The 17,850-nt window shown below is 41.4% G+C and overlaps 1 protein-coding gene across 2 annotated transcripts in view; it reads right to left on the reverse strand.

The window, feature by feature from the left end:
• LOC130536123 (uncharacterized) overlaps positions 1-17,850 on the reverse strand; it is a 144,362-nt gene that overhangs the window by 113,879 nt on the left and 12,633 nt on the right. For both annotated transcript variants that reach the window (XM_057051788.1, XM_057051787.1), the window contains exons 2-4: positions 11,435-11,547; positions 1,094-1,147; positions 831-871 (exon numbers count right to left, since the gene is read on the reverse strand). The gene's annotated coding sequence lies outside the window, so the exon portion shown is untranslated. The remainder of the gene's footprint in view (positions 1-830; positions 872-1,093; positions 1,148-11,434; positions 11,548-17,850) is intronic.

Genomic DNA, 17,850 nt, shown 5'->3' on the forward strand with positions numbered 1-17,850 from the left:
CAGAAACTCAGTCTGACCCCTGACCCAGCAACAGTGACAGGAAATAAAAACTCCCTCTTAACAGGAATAAATCTTGAGCAGGACTGGGCTCATAAAGAAGGCCCTTGCTGTTGATGGCCAGCTGGCTAAAGGACTCTTAACAAAACCAAAGAGATGCTACAGACTATTTTGGCAGTTTTTTGAGACAAAAACTATTCGGTACCTGGTAGTTAGAATTGTGTGTTTTTTGCAAAATCTTATACTTTATCCTCATTATCAGTCTACTTTGAAACGATTCCTGGTCACCGTCCTTCCTTGTGCACAAATGAAATACATTGGTCAGAGTCAATAGAGGGATTAAGTGGAGGGAATTGTGTGGAACACTGTGAAGCAACACACTGGGAACGTAATGTGGATGAAAGCAGCCGAAAATAGACCGCTTCATTTGGCCTGCTGTCCCAGTTTTGCTCCATCTGCAGGCCTGATTCTGCTCTGAATGCAGATTGCTGGCTTATTCTTTGTGCAGCTGCCAGAGCCATAAATCATTCATTTGTTTCTAAATGAGCTGTTTTAGGGGAAGCACTCTTGCACCTAATTGCCGGTAAGCATTTAAAAATCACAGTAGTCAGACACTGTGGGAGGTGTCATGTTGGAGGTTTTGGATTCAAACAATGACTACATTTTGACTGTCCGATGGATGTGTCTTCACTGGTATCAGCTGTGTAACTGACCACCGGATGGAGAAGTTTACTTTCACAAACTGCCTGTGTTAATATACTGAAATTCTTTTCCCCACCATTTCGATGATTCTTGTAACTGACATGAAACTGCAAATGAAAAAAAACCCTCACCTTCCGTGATTCCAGATTGAGACTTTGAGGTCCTCCAGTTTCTGTTGAAACAACAACTTACGTTTAAAATAGATGCAGTTTTATATGAGATCTGTTTCTTTTTGTTTACAGATAGAACAATAATCCCACTTTGAGGCACAGCAGATGTCCGATATGACCTATGCAGAGCAAAACATTTGGAAAGTGTGACACATCAACCGAGGTGCCCCATAATACCTCAAAAATGAGGCAAAAGTTCCTAGAAAGGAACATCTGATTCGTACCTGTGTGGCCTTAGACTTCAGGCAAATCGGTTGAGGCAAAAACCAAAACTCACCCTGTAAGAGAAAAGCAAAATGTGTTAAACAGCTGTGGCCACAAGCTGCCAATAAACTGGGTCATCCTGTGGTCATTGAACAGAAGGCTACTTATATTATCTATTATCATAAAAATGCAAAATGTGATATGAAGTGTAGGGGCATCGTGACTTAAATATGTGTTACTGAGAAAGAATATTGAACTGGACCCCTTAATCTCTCTGAGATAATTGATTTATTCAACTGAAATACGACCAAATTCTTCACACACTCAAGGTTACGTGACTTTGAGATGAACACGTGCCTGTTGCTGCTGAAAACTGAGAGCTGAACAGGACTGAGCAAGAACAGCCCCCATAAATCAGATCGGGTAAATCTTTCTTTTTTTTCTAAGTGTCTAATCAGCAGCACAGCCAGTGGTCATAGACTCCATCAACAGACAGTATTAGCATCACCAAAGAGCTGGAACAAGCTTGGTGGATCTGGAGATGTCTGTGTTCATTAGTGAAATGCACAAACGGAGGCATGTGTAGTCCAAACCTCCACCACTCAATTTAACGTTGAATGAACTAACGCGCGTTAGAAGATGTCTCTAATGAAGAATGAGCTCTCACTGCTCACATAAATTAACTCTCTACATTCTTGCACATCATTCCAGTCTCCATACAGCTGCTTCCACCGGCAGGCATTTGGAGTCAGTCTGAATTACTTCTGCCACACGATTTGATGTATATATGATAAGATAATCAATCACAAGGTATGACATCATGGCAGCTTTGTAAAATGGGTGCACCTGGGTTTACATTTAGACGGACGTCATTCGTCATGGATCTGGAGAGGTGGTATAGACCTCGGTAAATATGGCATCGTGTCAGTTCTGCTGGTACCTGGACCTGGAAAAATCCAAGTCTGTATAAGACGGTGTCCTATGGTGGCTGGCAGGAAACAAAATAGGTTTTTCTCACACCTATGACTCATTGTAGGTGCATTTAGGAGTTAGCACTGAAATTTTAAATTCACTGAAAAAGTCATATGTGCTTATTTGATTTTTAGTGTCCATTCCAGGCTACCGTACAAACATGGGACAGCAATATTGTAATGTTCTTGCAGAGGGACATGCACTGATATTTAAATAAATATCTGACCGTATATGAGTGTTTCGTTGTTGTCATACACAATAAAACAGCATGTCCATGTGTATTATATTTGATTTATAACAGAAGAATAGAAAAACTCTCTGGCTAACAGGACTGACCTTGACCAAGACCTCAGCACAGGGGACAATAAAAGGAATACACACAAGCCGCAGGGCCCGTGATGTCCTATTTTGATATAATTTAAGCGATGAGAAGAGGATATTTGTGTGAAATATTAGCCCAGCTCTGAAGTCAGACTGCATGAAGCTTTGGAACACACACTTGGAACATGTAATTAAATGAGAAACGATTTTTGGCTCAGTGAGACAGTTTTCCGGCACGGTGATAAAACATAAAGATGGAAAGAGTTACAGTTTGTCGCTGCCTGTTTTCAAGATTTTAAGTACCGGTAAGCATGCTGCACTCTCCCTGTGGCAGTGTGCATCATGCCCTGAACCATTGTTGCTCAATGCCTTGCAAAAAGTATAAAACACACCTCAGCCTAAAGAGCAGAAGCGACATGTTTCCAGGACTATGTTAGACAGAGACGTTGGCAAAAATCTTGGCTGTGCTGCTGCTGCCTCTCTCCCTCTCTAGTTCTCAGCTGTCCTGCCAGAACTGTTCAAGGGTTTACACACACTCACACACACACACACAAAACAAATGTAGTGATGAAAAATGAGTCAGCACAATAGGTAGAAGTGCAACAAGAGTGTATAGGCAAACCAATGAAAGGAAGGTTGATTGGTACAGCCACCATAAGTTGACAGAGTTTAAGTGATTTACAATACACAACCACAGAGATTTAAACCAGAAATGTCAACAAGCTCAAGTTTTAATTGTTCCTTGCAGTCTAACACACATTATACCACAATCTGCTGGCCAGCAGGGAAAGTGATAGTATCAGTATCAGAAGTGGTGTCTCATGGAACAGTCAAGTATAGAGCAGACACACGAAATACCAACAGCAGGAGCAGTAGGAATTATAAAAGGAGAACTTTCATCTATCTTAAAAGGTGTTCTTGCTTGTTATGCCCAATTTATAGTCAACTATATAAATTCAAGCAAACATATTAGACTAAAAACTTTTTGGATTACTAGAACTGATGTCACTAGTATTTATGACTCATGGGGGGGGGGGGGGGGGGGGGCTCAGCCTAAAGTGCATTGAGCAAATGGTGGATTTACTCAGTGCTGATAACATTCATCTGAAGTTCTGCGGTGCAACAACCTAGACACCAGTAGACATTTATTACAGATAGTTAGACATTAATATATATTTATGATTATCACTAGTATTGTTATTTTAGTCTGCCAAAAATATCAACAAATCTGTTGTTAAAATGTTGTTCTCAAAGTATTGACTTCTGAGATAAAGCTTCCCAGCACAGGCTAGATTCACCAGCACAGTCCACATGCTCTCCACAGGGTTCTTGTCAGACTTTTGAGATTTTTTTCATCACTTTTGATGTGTGTTTCAGATCATGTTCCTGCTGAAAAACCCAACTGTTCCCGAAACCTAAACTAAGTTCTTGTTTCTTGCGAGCACAGAACCTTCCTCCAGGAAACCTCTTCATACTTCTTTTTTGACAGCAGGCTTCAGTTCATGATGATGTAAATCTGGAGTGGGGACAAGAAATTTTCAACAACTTCTATGTCAATTCAGATTTAACTCTTTGTGATATTTGGTGTTTCAAATTAACTTCTATCGCATCCTTCTTCTATGTGACTGAAAATAATATGAACTGCTGCAAGTTGCACTGTTCACTTTCATTAACTTTGTTAAACTGTGTTTATTACATAATCGGAAAAAGTGAAAAATAACTGTGGTTACACAGACTGATGTTTTGTGTCATGTTTATCCTGGTGAACAATGAAAAACATTTCTAATCTGGTTTGTGATGTGTGTTTACAGTTTGTATCTGTTTTCGCATGAGATGGTCAATTTAATCCTTTAAAACAACTGATCGAGCTTTTCACTTCCCTTTTATCTTGTGCAGTGCCCAACCCAGATAAAGCTGCAATTGTAATCTGAGTATGTCATTCTCTGTGCAATCACAGTGATTAATTCCACACTTTTATGGCACATTATGACTTTAAAGTTTATGTGGCTTATTCTCCAATATTACAGTCACACAGGTTTCTAAAGTAACAAATCAAAAGTAACAATATAATAAATAGCTCGAGGTTAAAGTCTTCAAACACGCGTGTTCTATGTGACACATCGCCTTGACTTAAAATGTTGCTCATGGTATTAACACTGTCGCTTATAAATCAGCATCATAAATGCCTACAAGGGAAAAAAATATGAAAAAATCCATGATAAATATGTAATCCCCTTCCACAGATCCAAATGTTGGACTCAAATTTTATATCAAGGTCCTATATCGTGCAGAAAACTGACTAAAAAGATATATTGCCATTTCTCTTTCTTATTAGGTAAAAATCCAATGGTTTTCCAAATTATTATCTATTTGAGACCCTGGTGTATTGCATTCACAAACTACTACACGATTACAGATTTCTAATGTGATCCAAAAGTATTTTAACATGACTTCACTGCACAACTGAGATGTGTGGAGAACATTTATTTATTGCTTCTCAGCAAAACTGCAAATGTACAACATGTTCCCATTCCCAGCTCCTTAAGAAGTGAAGCATGTTTATGTGAGGCTTCACACAAATGAATAGAAAGGTGTGTCCTGCATCACCTTTCTAAGCACCTGCCATTCCATAAATACCCCAACATGATAATTATGCAAGCCCACACAGGCCAGGTGAGAAAGGTCGTGGTTGGGCTTCAAAGCCAGGCAAAATTCTGGTGGCTGAAATTGCAGGTCTTCCATGTAATGTATCACAGATTTACTGTGAATTTCAACAACTCTAACCATCAGGAGACAAAGCCTATCAGTGATGTCTCCTGTATGATGTCTTCAAGTTTCTCTGGAGAGAGAAATTGCTGAAAATCCATTACCAAACCCTCCAGTCTATTGTGTATTTTTCTTTTCTAAACAGTGTCAAAGAAAGAGGGTACACCTGCAAAGCAGCTGGGGTGTGCTTTTCCTTTGACCCCAATAACATTGCTTTTTTAATACTCAAGATAAAATTCCTTAAAAATTTTCCTGAAGTAAGGGTTTAATCTCTGAGGAATAATTAAGCAACAACCCCCCTGCCAGCTGCGGACCTGCGAGAAAACAAATCCTCTTTTTGAAGACTGTGTGATTGTGACGCTAGAGCGAAGCCAAATTTAGACATGCTATTTCACTTGGGGGGGTTAATGAGTATTTAGCATTTCTTTCCAACCTTGTATGAGCTTGTACGCAATTTTTTTCTTGGCTTCAATCAATTGCAATCTGATAGTGATACTGAAACTCAGTATACCCTCCAGCAACAATGTTTTCCTGTTTGATCCGATCATATCTACAAATGTCCTAGTCAAAACTAATGTTTAAAGTAATTTTTCTTTGATATATTGCAGGTTTGGGTCATCATTTTCATACAAAGTGGAATCGAAGAGGCTATATAAAGATCCTCCTGACATCCAAACCAACCCTGTCCTTGAAACCAGTCGCCCCCAAAGCCTGAGGCCAAGTCACACTTCTGCAGGAACAAAAACATTGCAACAGTCTGCACAAAAACACAAATGCTGAAAACAGCCATACCACAACCTAACCTGTCATATATCTTGCCACTGGCAAAATTAGAGAGGCCTGGAAACTTCTCTAAACCACGAGTCCCTGAGGAATCAGGGGGGAAAGGGAATGTAAATCCAGATACATACCACACTACTGTTTACCTACCTGAGATTAGCGCTTACACATAAAAACTAAAACTGAACACAGAGATACAGCAAAAATATGGGATGTACCTATAAGAAAACCTGGTCAAAACAATGATGCTGTAGTGCTGACAAAAGGCTCACTCCTTGTGGAAAACAGGCTGTCCACTTAATAATAGAGAACACAGCAGCCGTATCATATTCCCGACTTTGGCAAAATGAGGTGATGTTCCACACCCACTCAGTCTATAACCCCTTCCTGGATAGCGGGACAAGATGACTAACCCCCGCTAGGTTGGAACTGTGTGTCTGACATTGACATACGGTGATAACTCATTCTGACAACAACATAAAGGTTTGTCTAATAATATATTCCAATCTAGAGATGGCTTTCCAGATACAGAGGAAATTCACTTCACATGTGCTTAAAAGGATTTTCATTGTGCTGGAATCGAAAGTAGGCAATTAAAACTGGTTCCGTCTGGTTCCCACTGAGGGAATCTTTGCAGTCCCAGCAAAATGGCTTCAGCACCATCACTGCTCTTGAATCGTGCAGAAAACATGACTCGTCACACGGTAACAATCCATGATGCAGGTTTTGCTCATCTGTCCATTGTAGCATGATTGGTGAAAGATGTAAGCTTAGCTCTATTAACGCATAGAAATCTTCGTATCTTATGTCTAATCCCACCTTGTCACACATTTGTGGACATATAATAACAGCAGAGTGACAAACCCAAAGAAATCCATATGGATGGAAGGATGGATGGATGGATGGATGGAAGGATGGATGGATGGATGGATGGATGGATGGAGGATGGATGGATGGATGGATGGATGGATGGATGGATGGATGGATGGATGGAGTCCTGCAGACAGGGTTGGTCTACATTACAGATGGGGACTCGGTGAAAGAAGCTAGCAAAACAACATTTTCGAGCTATGCTAATTGCCATACTTTCACATGGACTGGAATGCTATGATAACATCCACTGCGATTCCCACAGGAGGCCTTGATCCTGCAGGCGTTTACTGGGTCAGGTGACCTTGATGTGGATGAAAGAAAGTTAGAGGGGCCCCACTATGGATATATAGACTGGGAAATGGTCTCTTACTCTTGGACACGCGTGTGGAATCTGGGTACATTGGGGGATGCTAATTCTTGTAGCGGTGGCATTTTGATGCTGGGTATAGAGGGGGGCTTTGGCTTAAATGTCCATTATTTAGGGGCCTCTGCTGTCAAGTAGATGTGACAACCCACAACCAGTGGGGAAGTGTGGTGGATTTTGGGACACAGTGAAGCCCTGTCTCTGCAGGGATAGTTACGGGGGCATGGGATTGATGGGGTGGTGATGAGAGATGGAGATGTTCTGGGACAGACACCCATTCAGAGTGACTAGTAAGGGAGGCCTACTGGGAAAGCTTGGGGCCTATCATCACCTTCGCTCTCTGTGCTGGGCTGTAGTGGAGAGACTGGGGGGAGGAAAAATAGAGAAAAGAAGGGGACTGTCCAATACAGTTCACAAACTTCACTCTGCCTCACGTTTATTATTTTGGTTTTGAGCCAGTGACCTCAGCCTCAGCAGAACCGACAGGATTCTCAACCAAAATGCTCAATCACTTCTCTATGCCAGCTAAGTCACAGTTACATGTGTGTTAACCATGTAAAGAAAGAAAAACCCTACGCTTGGGCACTCAGTTGAAGGGCATGACTTGTGGGTCACAGCTCCATTCCAGGGCCTCTCAGACACAGAAATATGAGACTGATAGGAATCAGTCAGTCAAGGTCACATGAGGTCCTCAGAGGGGGAATGCAAGTGAGATTCTTGTACAAATGAACATCAATAAAAGAATGAATCAATCCAAATGTGACCATTTGTTGCAACTTCAGTTTTTTATAGTACATTAGATGCCAAAAATATATTTACTCAAAAATTGGTTGTGTTATTATTCATGATTTTTATCCTTTTTTCTTCCCCATCAACAAATGTTTATTTAACATCTCTCTGTTGAGGAATATACACTTTAATTTATAGTCTGTATCTGCAACAGTAACCCTTCATCCTATCCCTGACTCACTTTAGGGCACCTCAACTCCAACTACCACCAACCCCAACAGAGCTCAGTGTAGGACAAGGGATCGCACTGACTGATAGGTCTTTGTTTATTTACAGCAACACTGTAAAAATATGGGGACATTTTTTTGGTGTGTATGTGTGTGTGTTTTCCTTATCAAATCCCATTTAGTGAGCCTGTGATGCGAATAGCATACAATAAAATGTTCATAATATATATAAGATTAAATGACAGGAAATATTGAAGTACTGATGATGGGTGTATATTGTGTGGTAGGTCTCTACTGCTGCAATATAGAGGAAGGTTGAATAGGTTTCCACTCTTTGCAGCCCACTCTGGCTGGATCTGCAGACACTGAGATGAATGAATCGTCTATTGTTCGGAGCGCATGTGGCACAGACGTCGGGGGACAGAATAACCAAAGACAGACCCTCTCCATATCCCCCACCAGGGAGCTGAGCCAAAGAAACTCTAGTCACGTTCAAATAAATTCTTTCCTGTCCAACTTGACACCCTTCCATTGCCAAGGTGTAACTTGGGTTTGGTTTACAGTAATTTGGATTATGGGTGGCACAGAAATGTGTTTAGCCACAGACACACGCTAAAATGACTCTGAAGCATACAGCCAGCACAAGGATTTGCTATTGTTTCATGCAAATGGACAACATAGCCATGCATATCCTCTGCTGAAACTTAATTCCCTCATTTCCTACCCTGCAATGCAAGTTTATCGACTCGTGGCCAAATCTATTTACAAATGCCACATGCAATTAGACTGGAAGTTGATTTTTCATTTAACTCTATGACCCAACTTAAGCTAAGGTTAACTGAAGCTGATCACCTCATCTTGAAGGCCGATTTGTTGCTCAGGGTCAATCACAACGAATCAGCTCAGACTAAAAAAAAAAAACTAAAAGGCTACTCTACCTCACCAAAACATCCCAGTGTATTCGTGTCAGGTTTAGGTTTACTGTCACACAGCAGGAGTGAACTTTCACTTGGAGATGAAGCTGACACAATTGGTTTAGATCAACGTTTTTTTCCTCACCAAAAAAACAAAAACAAAAAAACTTGATGATCTACATGTGGTGGAGTTTTCATTTTCATTGTGTGGGTTCTGATAATTGTTACCCATGAATACAGAGAGACAGACACATGGTGTTCATAAGCACCAGTTAGCCCGCACTGCTACAAATGTAGATTCCCTACAGCACACAGAAATGAAATACATTCTGCTATGCACAGAACCACAGTCAGCCACTCTCTCTGTTCTCGTGTCTTTTCCCTGCTAACAAAATTTTACATCCTTATAATATAAACTGTCAGCACTCTTTCCAATTCCTGTTATGATAAAAACATCAGGAGGTAAGCTAGGGTGAAATGCAACCATTATTTTAGTCTGCATCCATCTTTTCCACAGCGGATAAAATCAGGACAAGTCAGCAGACACTGCAGACAACACAGGAAGCTCAGCGAGGTGATGAAGGTGAACTGCAGGTAAGAGTAGCTGACCTCAGAATTCACCTCGTAAACATCCTGAACACTGGTCAAAACCCCCCAAAAAACAACACATGGAAAGATGTAGTCTGGGATCATAGGTGTACGTTCTTTCGTTGTTTTACAACCCTTATTCCAGATGAAAATGGGCCTGATATGATTGAGGAGGAAATGTTCCCGCCAGAGCTTTAGTGTTTGAGTCTTACTCACGTTATGTTTGTGACTTCTTTCCTTGCTCGCTGGCTGGAAGTCCCCATCACAGACGAGCGAAAGGAACATGATGTGAACTTGAAGACAATTTAAGATTTCTCAAGAACTGCACGTTGGAAATATGTGACACATGGCAACAAGAATTTGACAAAACATATCAGGAGAGGCTTTGGATCATGTGCAGCAGCAGTGCTACATTTAATGTTTAGTCACGCAAAAAAACGAATGAACAGAAATGTTTAGTTCTGAAACTAAAGCTAAAAGGGAAATGACCGACCTTCACCTCGGTGCTGCTGTATTCAAATTCCTACAGAACTTAAGTCACCGGGAGCAATGCAGTTGTTGTGCATATAAGAAGATTAAAACAATGTGAGTTCAGGTTGGGATGCCAAATGTAGCAGGGGAGCGAGCAGAGGCCGGCTATGTTTCAGTCTGCCACTAACCCCAAACTGTTTCCAAAGTCTGCGAGCAGGCTCCCAATGGAGCAGCTCTCTAAAAGAAAATTATCAGATGAGAATGTCTACAAATGAGTTCAAACCATTCTCCATCTCCAACTGTGGGGTGCTGATTATGCCTGAATTAAAACTGGACCACTGGTGTTCTTGCAGGTTTAATGGGAGACTAAGCAGAAAGTTGTCGTTTATAAAGTGGGCCCATTATCTTTATTACCACTGCATATTTCCATATGTAGCTGCCCTGACCATGACCAGGTTAAAAACTAATTATTATAATAAATCTCTTCTCAAGCACAACATTAGCTTCTTTATGGCTATTGGACCTCGTGTCAGACCCGGGCGCCAGATAGAACAAAGATCAAACACCAAAGTTAATGTCTGAAAAGCCCAACACTTTAACTCCATAAAGAAGTGAAGTAATGAAGTGTGCAGTTCACAGGGTGCCAACAGAATAGTCTCGTCATGTGGTGTGTGACAACAAAAGGAGGTTAGGTCCACAACAGTAAAGGTTGATGCTGGAACATGAATGCTAGCAGGAAGTAACACAGAGTGGTGAGCAGCTGCTGGGAGATGAAGAGCTGAGAGAGCAAGAATTGTTTTTGCGACTGCAGACTTAAAGAGCCAGAGGAGTAGAAGCCAAACACGTGGAAACTTGTTGCTTTAAGTCGTCCTTTAGCGTCTGCTTTATACATATACCAAAATCTGAGCTACAAAGGGGACCAGCTGAAGACGCCCTACAGCCAAATTCCAAGATGGCATTAAATCAGCTGCAGAGACAAGTTTTACACTTCAGCAGAGGGCAAAGAGGAGTCACATGACAGAATATGAAGGTTACACACAGTCAATATTCATCTCTGCCTTTAGTAAAAAATTGAATGTAGCATGTCTACGTTGATTTGTATCAACACCTTCCTTGAGGTCTCTGAGTCCAGCACCGTCCCACTGAAATGTACTGGAGGCAGAGGGCAGTCTATTGCAGGATGGAAGACTGAAAATATGCACAGCAGGTTTGAATGAATTTGCATTTTTGCACACAGTTTGAGTTAATGTCAATGGCAATAGTTTTATTCTTGATGCTTTGCCTCAGTCGTTTGTGATGGTGAGTGGGAGCCAAGGCCTGGCTCTAATGATCCCTGTAGGATCTGGCTCTATTTACCTCTTCCTGATGGGGTCCAGATGGGCGTGCGTTCACTTTCCTGTCCTTCACAGGCTTGCTGAGCCCAGTGGACTGCTGACTCCTGGAGTCACACAGCGTTGGGTGGACGCTCCCTGGAAGGGATAATAAGAACACAGATGGTTCTTAATCTAGAGACAACAAATGGCTCGTGCTTCACAATAACAACATTGGATGTCAGGTGTAGTGTGAACTCCAGCTTCTCCTAGACCAGCTTCGATGGAAAAGCACTGTCCTCTTGTAAGCAAGGACAGGGGGTCTTCAAAAAAAAATAAGCTGGGCATGATGTGATGACCTCTATCCCCCATTTCTCCTGATGGAAAAGCCCACAGGTAATAGCTTCCATGTGCAGAGCCCCAATATTCCAAACAAGACTGTAATAACAACACAAGAAAAGACTGATGCTATATCATAATCTTCAAAGGCTGACACATAGATGCTCCTATAATGGATTCTGAGGCCCTAAATCAGCGCTGTTTATATATGTCACTAAAAGTCCATCGGTACTCTCCCTTGCATGCATTCAAGCCCAACTGTTTCCATCATCTTGGAAGTCACATTTTTTAATTGGAAAAATCTGTCTTAGACATTTATGGGTAAATCTTCTAAAGAGGAGGTATAGAGCTGCTGCCCAGCTACTGTCACCTGAACAACTTTAGAGAAAAGAAACACTGAGGTGGCTTTTGTTAACCTTGAGGATTAAAACAGATGTTTATCTTTGCTCTTGCTGCGGAGCATTGTCAGACTATTAATCGCTCTGCGTGCTGTACGGGCAAGAGGAGCAGTCATTGCTGAGGAGACTTGTGTGAGGGGTAAAATAACTGGGCTCACCTGCAAAAGTACAATTTGAATCATCCTAAAGAAGAAAAAGCTGTTGGACTGTGGGTAACATGAGAGGTTGAAGTAAATCAGATCTACCTGAGATGTGTTTAGCTTGTAGGCCAACATGTCTCCAGCTGACGTTGCTTTAGGAGAAAACAGTCTGTTGGTTCTGCTTCAGACACGTGTGTTTCGTTTGTAACAGATATTATAACTGAATGGCACCCAGAGCCAACACAAAACACACACTGACTTGTCATTTTCCAACCAACCTTTTTGTTCCACTGCGGGCTGTTACTGCAGTCGCTGCAGGGTTACCAATGCTGATATTTGGGGTTCGATCACACAGACATGAACATGTGCTTTTCACTTGTCTACACACAGCTAATGTGCACGTACATACACAGCTGAGTACTCACGGATGACAAGTGATTGTTGATTTTTTTTGACACATCATCAGCGTGAGGACGCATGAGCAGGCAAACACCTTCACATATGCCAGTGCACGTGTGTTCTTTTAAACATCCGTGATTGTGCTCTGCAGTGAGGGCTCCTTGGGGATTCCTCTCTGTCTGATATGATCTCTCTCCACAGATTTATACCAATCATAACAACGGAGACAATTCTGACAATCCTTTAGCTTGCACCAGCTTGAGCCTAGTCTGTACGTTGAGACTAATCTGATCTGAGCTTTTTCAGCATTGTTGTTGGCTGATGGGGGAAAGGAAGGGAAATCCTGCTAATGCAACTAGGTCAGTATAATTTCTGCAGCACAGTGGGAGCTATGCGAGACTAAGCTATAAACACTGAATCATTTTTCCTCATCTTTTCCCCGAAGCTGAATTTTGTTCTCCCGAGAGTCTGATTCAAGAGCTAAACTGCTTTTGGGCTCTTTTTAAGGGCTCAAGAATGTCAGATGTCATGGTTCTTCAAAGGTAATACCATTCAGCTGAATATGACATGACTTGTAGAAGTATTTGTCTTTTCAAATTTCAAAGGCCTGCATGACACAGTGGTCTTCACTAATAACTTTATCATACAGGACAAGCACGAGATGAACAACACTAGATTCTCCACCGATATTTTTGATAATAACAGAAACATGAATGGCTCGACTGGCAATAAAAAGAAGTCAGCTCTTTCAGCTCAGTCAGGTCGGCGCGGTGGAAGAGTGGGCAGCTGAATTGCTTTACATTGCGGAATCAGTCTCCTTTACGACTGCTAACATGTTGCTACATGAACTGATACACTGCTTTGTGCGCAGGTAACACAGGCTATCACTGAAAAGTCACGCAAAGATGAAAACTTATAATATTATAATAATAATAATTTCTAGCACAATTGTTTTGACATGGAGCATATATGGAGATTTATATAGGAGATTCCTTATTACGGCATATCCAGTCTTCAGACCCAAGAAAGAGCAGTGAAAATGGACCATTACTTGACAAAGAGATAAAAATTAAACCTTATGAGCAAGGCAGCGTTAGGGCAGCTTTACAGATGGTTTACAAATCTCTGGGGTCTGTAGTAACAGGTCTGACTGAACCTACAACTGTGACAGAAGACTGTGTCGACCACAAATGTGGCTGTTCATTCTCATCAGTCCCCGGCTTGGTCCTTCTAAAACATTTTACCTCACCTTCCTCACCAGCCATGAGAGTGACAGACATTTCTACACAGTTTAGCTGTGTTAAATAACAGTTTCCATGAGTCCCCTTCATTACCTTGTCTGGAACTCCTAACTACAGCAGACTGCACCACAATGACAGTCCAGGCCATCATAAAAAAACTTGCTTGTTTTGGAATAAATATGGTTTAACGGGTTTAAAAGACCTCCAGGCAGTTTCAAATCTATTGCAAGTTAGACGTCGACGGTAGGAATATAAAGCCAAAGTATTACTGCAACTATTTTTGTCCTCAAGGACAAATACATCACCAACATGATTGGATCTCCCTGAGCCATAAGCCTCCAAATGCCACCTGCCGGGAAATAGAGAAGCTATTGTCCCTTTAATTGATATACCCCTGGACCCTGCTCGCACACTTTCACACAATCTTATCATTGCAGTTAGTAACCTCAAAATGTCAGATTCTTTCCAAGAATTCCAACAAGCAGATAGCTACTTGACTTTCTCACTTTCTACCCATTTATTCACATTTTTGTCTATCTTTTAACTCTGACCTACTTCCACTTTCCTTTCCCTTCTGCTCTTCAATAACAACAACGCCGAGTGGTTTTACACGCCAAGGTCAATGTCAAGTAACACCCACTGTTCGTTGGTAGCCTGCGCAGCAGCTGCAAATGTGAACGCGCTGACAAACTCAGTCAGGGTCAGAGATGCGCTGGGTTTTCTAACCCCAGCTTTCTGTGACGACGCAAATACATACACATGCTTGTGTATGCACAGACCTGTGTCGGGTCATCTGTGTTGATCCAGCACTGATGGGAAAACAACAGCTAGTAATGGACAGAGGATTCCACCACAGTCCCATCACTGAAAATATACACACCACCGCGCTGAACTCTGACAGGGCTGTCAGTGCCCAGATGTTATCGTGTAAAAAGATTGTTTTTGGACTGGAGACCACGCTATAAAAACAGCTTAAAGTGGGAGTCCAGACTGGAAAACTAAGATTTCTGAGGCATCATTATTATGCATGAATGCAAAATTGAGCTTGAACAAAAAGATGGACTAGGGAAGAACACATGTTTATTTAAAGGTTTTCATACTTATTAGAAGTTCTAGCACATACAGTATATTGATTCATTGGCTATTATTTACTGAGTAGGAGGCTTAGCATGAATATTTTCTGTGGAAACTGTGGCCTGAATGAATAATTTGAGCCTTGGTGACTTTACCTGTATGTACAGTATATACAGTACACCTTCTTGTTACATTGTTTTGCCAGAATATCTCATCTGACTTATGAGCACCACACAATAGAATATGTGTCCACACAGAAATGTTCAATCCAATGTTAGTTTTTAAAATCCCACCAAGAGAAGCCTGATTCAAGCCAGTAAACCCAGTCAAAGTTGCAGAATGTGACAATAGAGTGAGAGCCATAAGATTTTTTTTTTTTAAATGAATATAGTTCCAGAAACAATATGGCAGACCTGTTTTGTGCATGGTGCACCATGCAGAGGCACTATAGAGTTGCAGTATTGTGACAGAAAAATTGTAGATAAAAAATAAAATAAAATATTTCCTATCAACATAAAGTAGAGGCTGGGAGAGGCTGAAGGGAAGGTTCTCATAAAGCTCCAGACAAGAAACCGCAGAGTCCCCTGAACCCAGATGCACGCAGAGAGGTTAATGTAACGTGTGACCAATCGTGGCAACAGAGCAGTCTCACCCAGAGAAAACACTGACATAATATGATCAAGATGCTACAAGTTTACACACATCCATTGATACAAGCCTGGTGATGTTGAAAAAAAGGACACTTCTGTGTGAAATTACAGAATAAAGTATCCATTAATCTGCATGTGTCGCCATGGTTCACATCTTTTAGAAGAAAACCACAACAGATTCATTGACGGAACCCATGCCCTATAATTAATTTTCTCTTTTTAGTATTATTTTTCCTTTGTCTTCATTGTATATAATTATTTATTTCAATATCATCCATCAAAAGTAATTTGATGTCATCATCGATGACTATATAAAACTCATTGCTGGTCTTTTTGTGATGTGTGCTAGCGTGAAGCCAGTGTGCTCTGGCTGCAGGAATCTGCAAGCTTTTCATCTTCTCACTCGGCACTTTATTATTCTAGCCTTAAAAACTTTGATCTAAATTTTTTATATGCCATGAGTATCACTTTATGTGTTCTAATAAGGATTTAAAGGTGCGATGATGGAGGAAGTGACCATGATAACCTGATACTTATAATAGAGTAATAATTAAGTCCTTATATTTAATGAATGGGTCCTCTTGGGTTCCAAATCCTCCCTGTAGCAAAGTGTTGTGCTAAAGTGCAGTTTGGGGCAATTAGGGGGTATGGCTGTACGAATGGATTTCAGGGGGATTTTTATTGTTTTTGCAGGACCAAATTACAACATAAAGACGGCAGCAACAAAAACACACTCAGATGGCAAAGTGCATTTACAGTCGCATATGGCATGTGTGCTGACTGCCTACCCCCTTGTGGACAAGACAATCATTGCTTATTACTGACAGTTAAAGGATCGTAAGAGCTTAAGAAAAAGTAATCTACTGTTGAAAAGAGGAGCAATAAAAAGCTGTCACATGAAAGTATGCAAATCATCCAAACCTTTCTTCTGCGCTCACCTCTGGATACAGTTGTCAGGTTACTTAACTTGACATAAACCTGTCTTGACTGTTTGTTCCAAGGGCAACCGGAAATTTAGAAAGGTTGCCAACTTCGGGCCCAACTCAAAGCTGTGCAGCAACCTGTTACCGCTCTGCTGCAGGAATGTACGCACAGTCCAGCTGCGTGTGACAGGATTTTTGTAACACACGCAGCATTTTTTTAATCATCCGCTGGGACTGAATGTTAAGCAACATCTCAGATCAGATATTGAGCCTGAATGGTCAAACAAAAGATTGAAATGGGAAATGGAGTGTGATCTACACATTGTTAGGGTGACAGAAACCACTATAGATACATGAAATGCGATTTGGTGGCTATATGACACAATCTTGTTTGTCCCTGCAATATTAATGGAATCAGGGATCTGCTGTGGTTTCAGTGGCATTAGTGATCTATGCCCAAAGCAAAAGAAAAGCACACAAGTAAATAAGTACAAATTTACAAAGCAACCACACCAGATACAACAGAGAGGAAGTGGGATTTAGGGATTTTGGAGCAAATCAAAACCAACACTCGCTTTCCTGGGAAGGTCCAAGGGTCTTTGTTATCTGCCTTTAAACCAGGATGATTCATAAGCTGTATTATGGATGCTATTGTTGGCTGTGGGAAAGGGCTCAGACGTTCGGCAGAGAAAAACGAAGTAATTTAGCTTAGTTCAGCCAGGCTTTGCAATCAAGCTGAGCTCACAGTCTTAGCTAAATCATCTGATCTCACAGTAAAACTGCAGCAGCTGAGGGTTCCCCCGGACATGCTCTTTGCATGCCACTGGCAAATCACATTTACGGCATATATTTAAAGATGTCTTGACCCCTTTATTTTACTGCATTTCCCCACGAGCTGCTTGGCAATCCAGCCTCCCTGCCTTCACCTTTTCATGTCGGTAGAGGGAAGACACAGTAGTTTCTCTGGGCAGAGCAGTTATCACTGCAGATGTGGCAGTGGGGGAGGTGTGTTTGACCCGTAGTCTGAACCGTCCAACATTTCCGTGCCGTGGTTGTCCATTCGAGCAGACAGAGCACTGATCTTCCATACTGCTGGAACACTGCACAAGCACCATTGAGATGAAGCCACTTCTCATCACATGCACATAAAGAATGCAACCAACTGTCAATCAGTTTAATTGAACCGGCTTCTTATACCTCCTGAACCCAACCATGAGTGATTGTCAGTCAGCAGGTCTATAAAAGCTGGTGTTTACCCCGTCTAGACGGACTGGGGTGACTGGCAGCCGTGGGCATTT

Source organism: Takifugu flavidus, chromosome 13 (genome assembly GCF_003711565.1).
Source record: "Takifugu flavidus isolate HTHZ2018 chromosome 13, ASM371156v2, whole genome shotgun sequence".
NCBI lineage: Eukaryota > Metazoa > Chordata > Actinopteri > Tetraodontiformes > Tetraodontidae > Takifugu > Takifugu flavidus.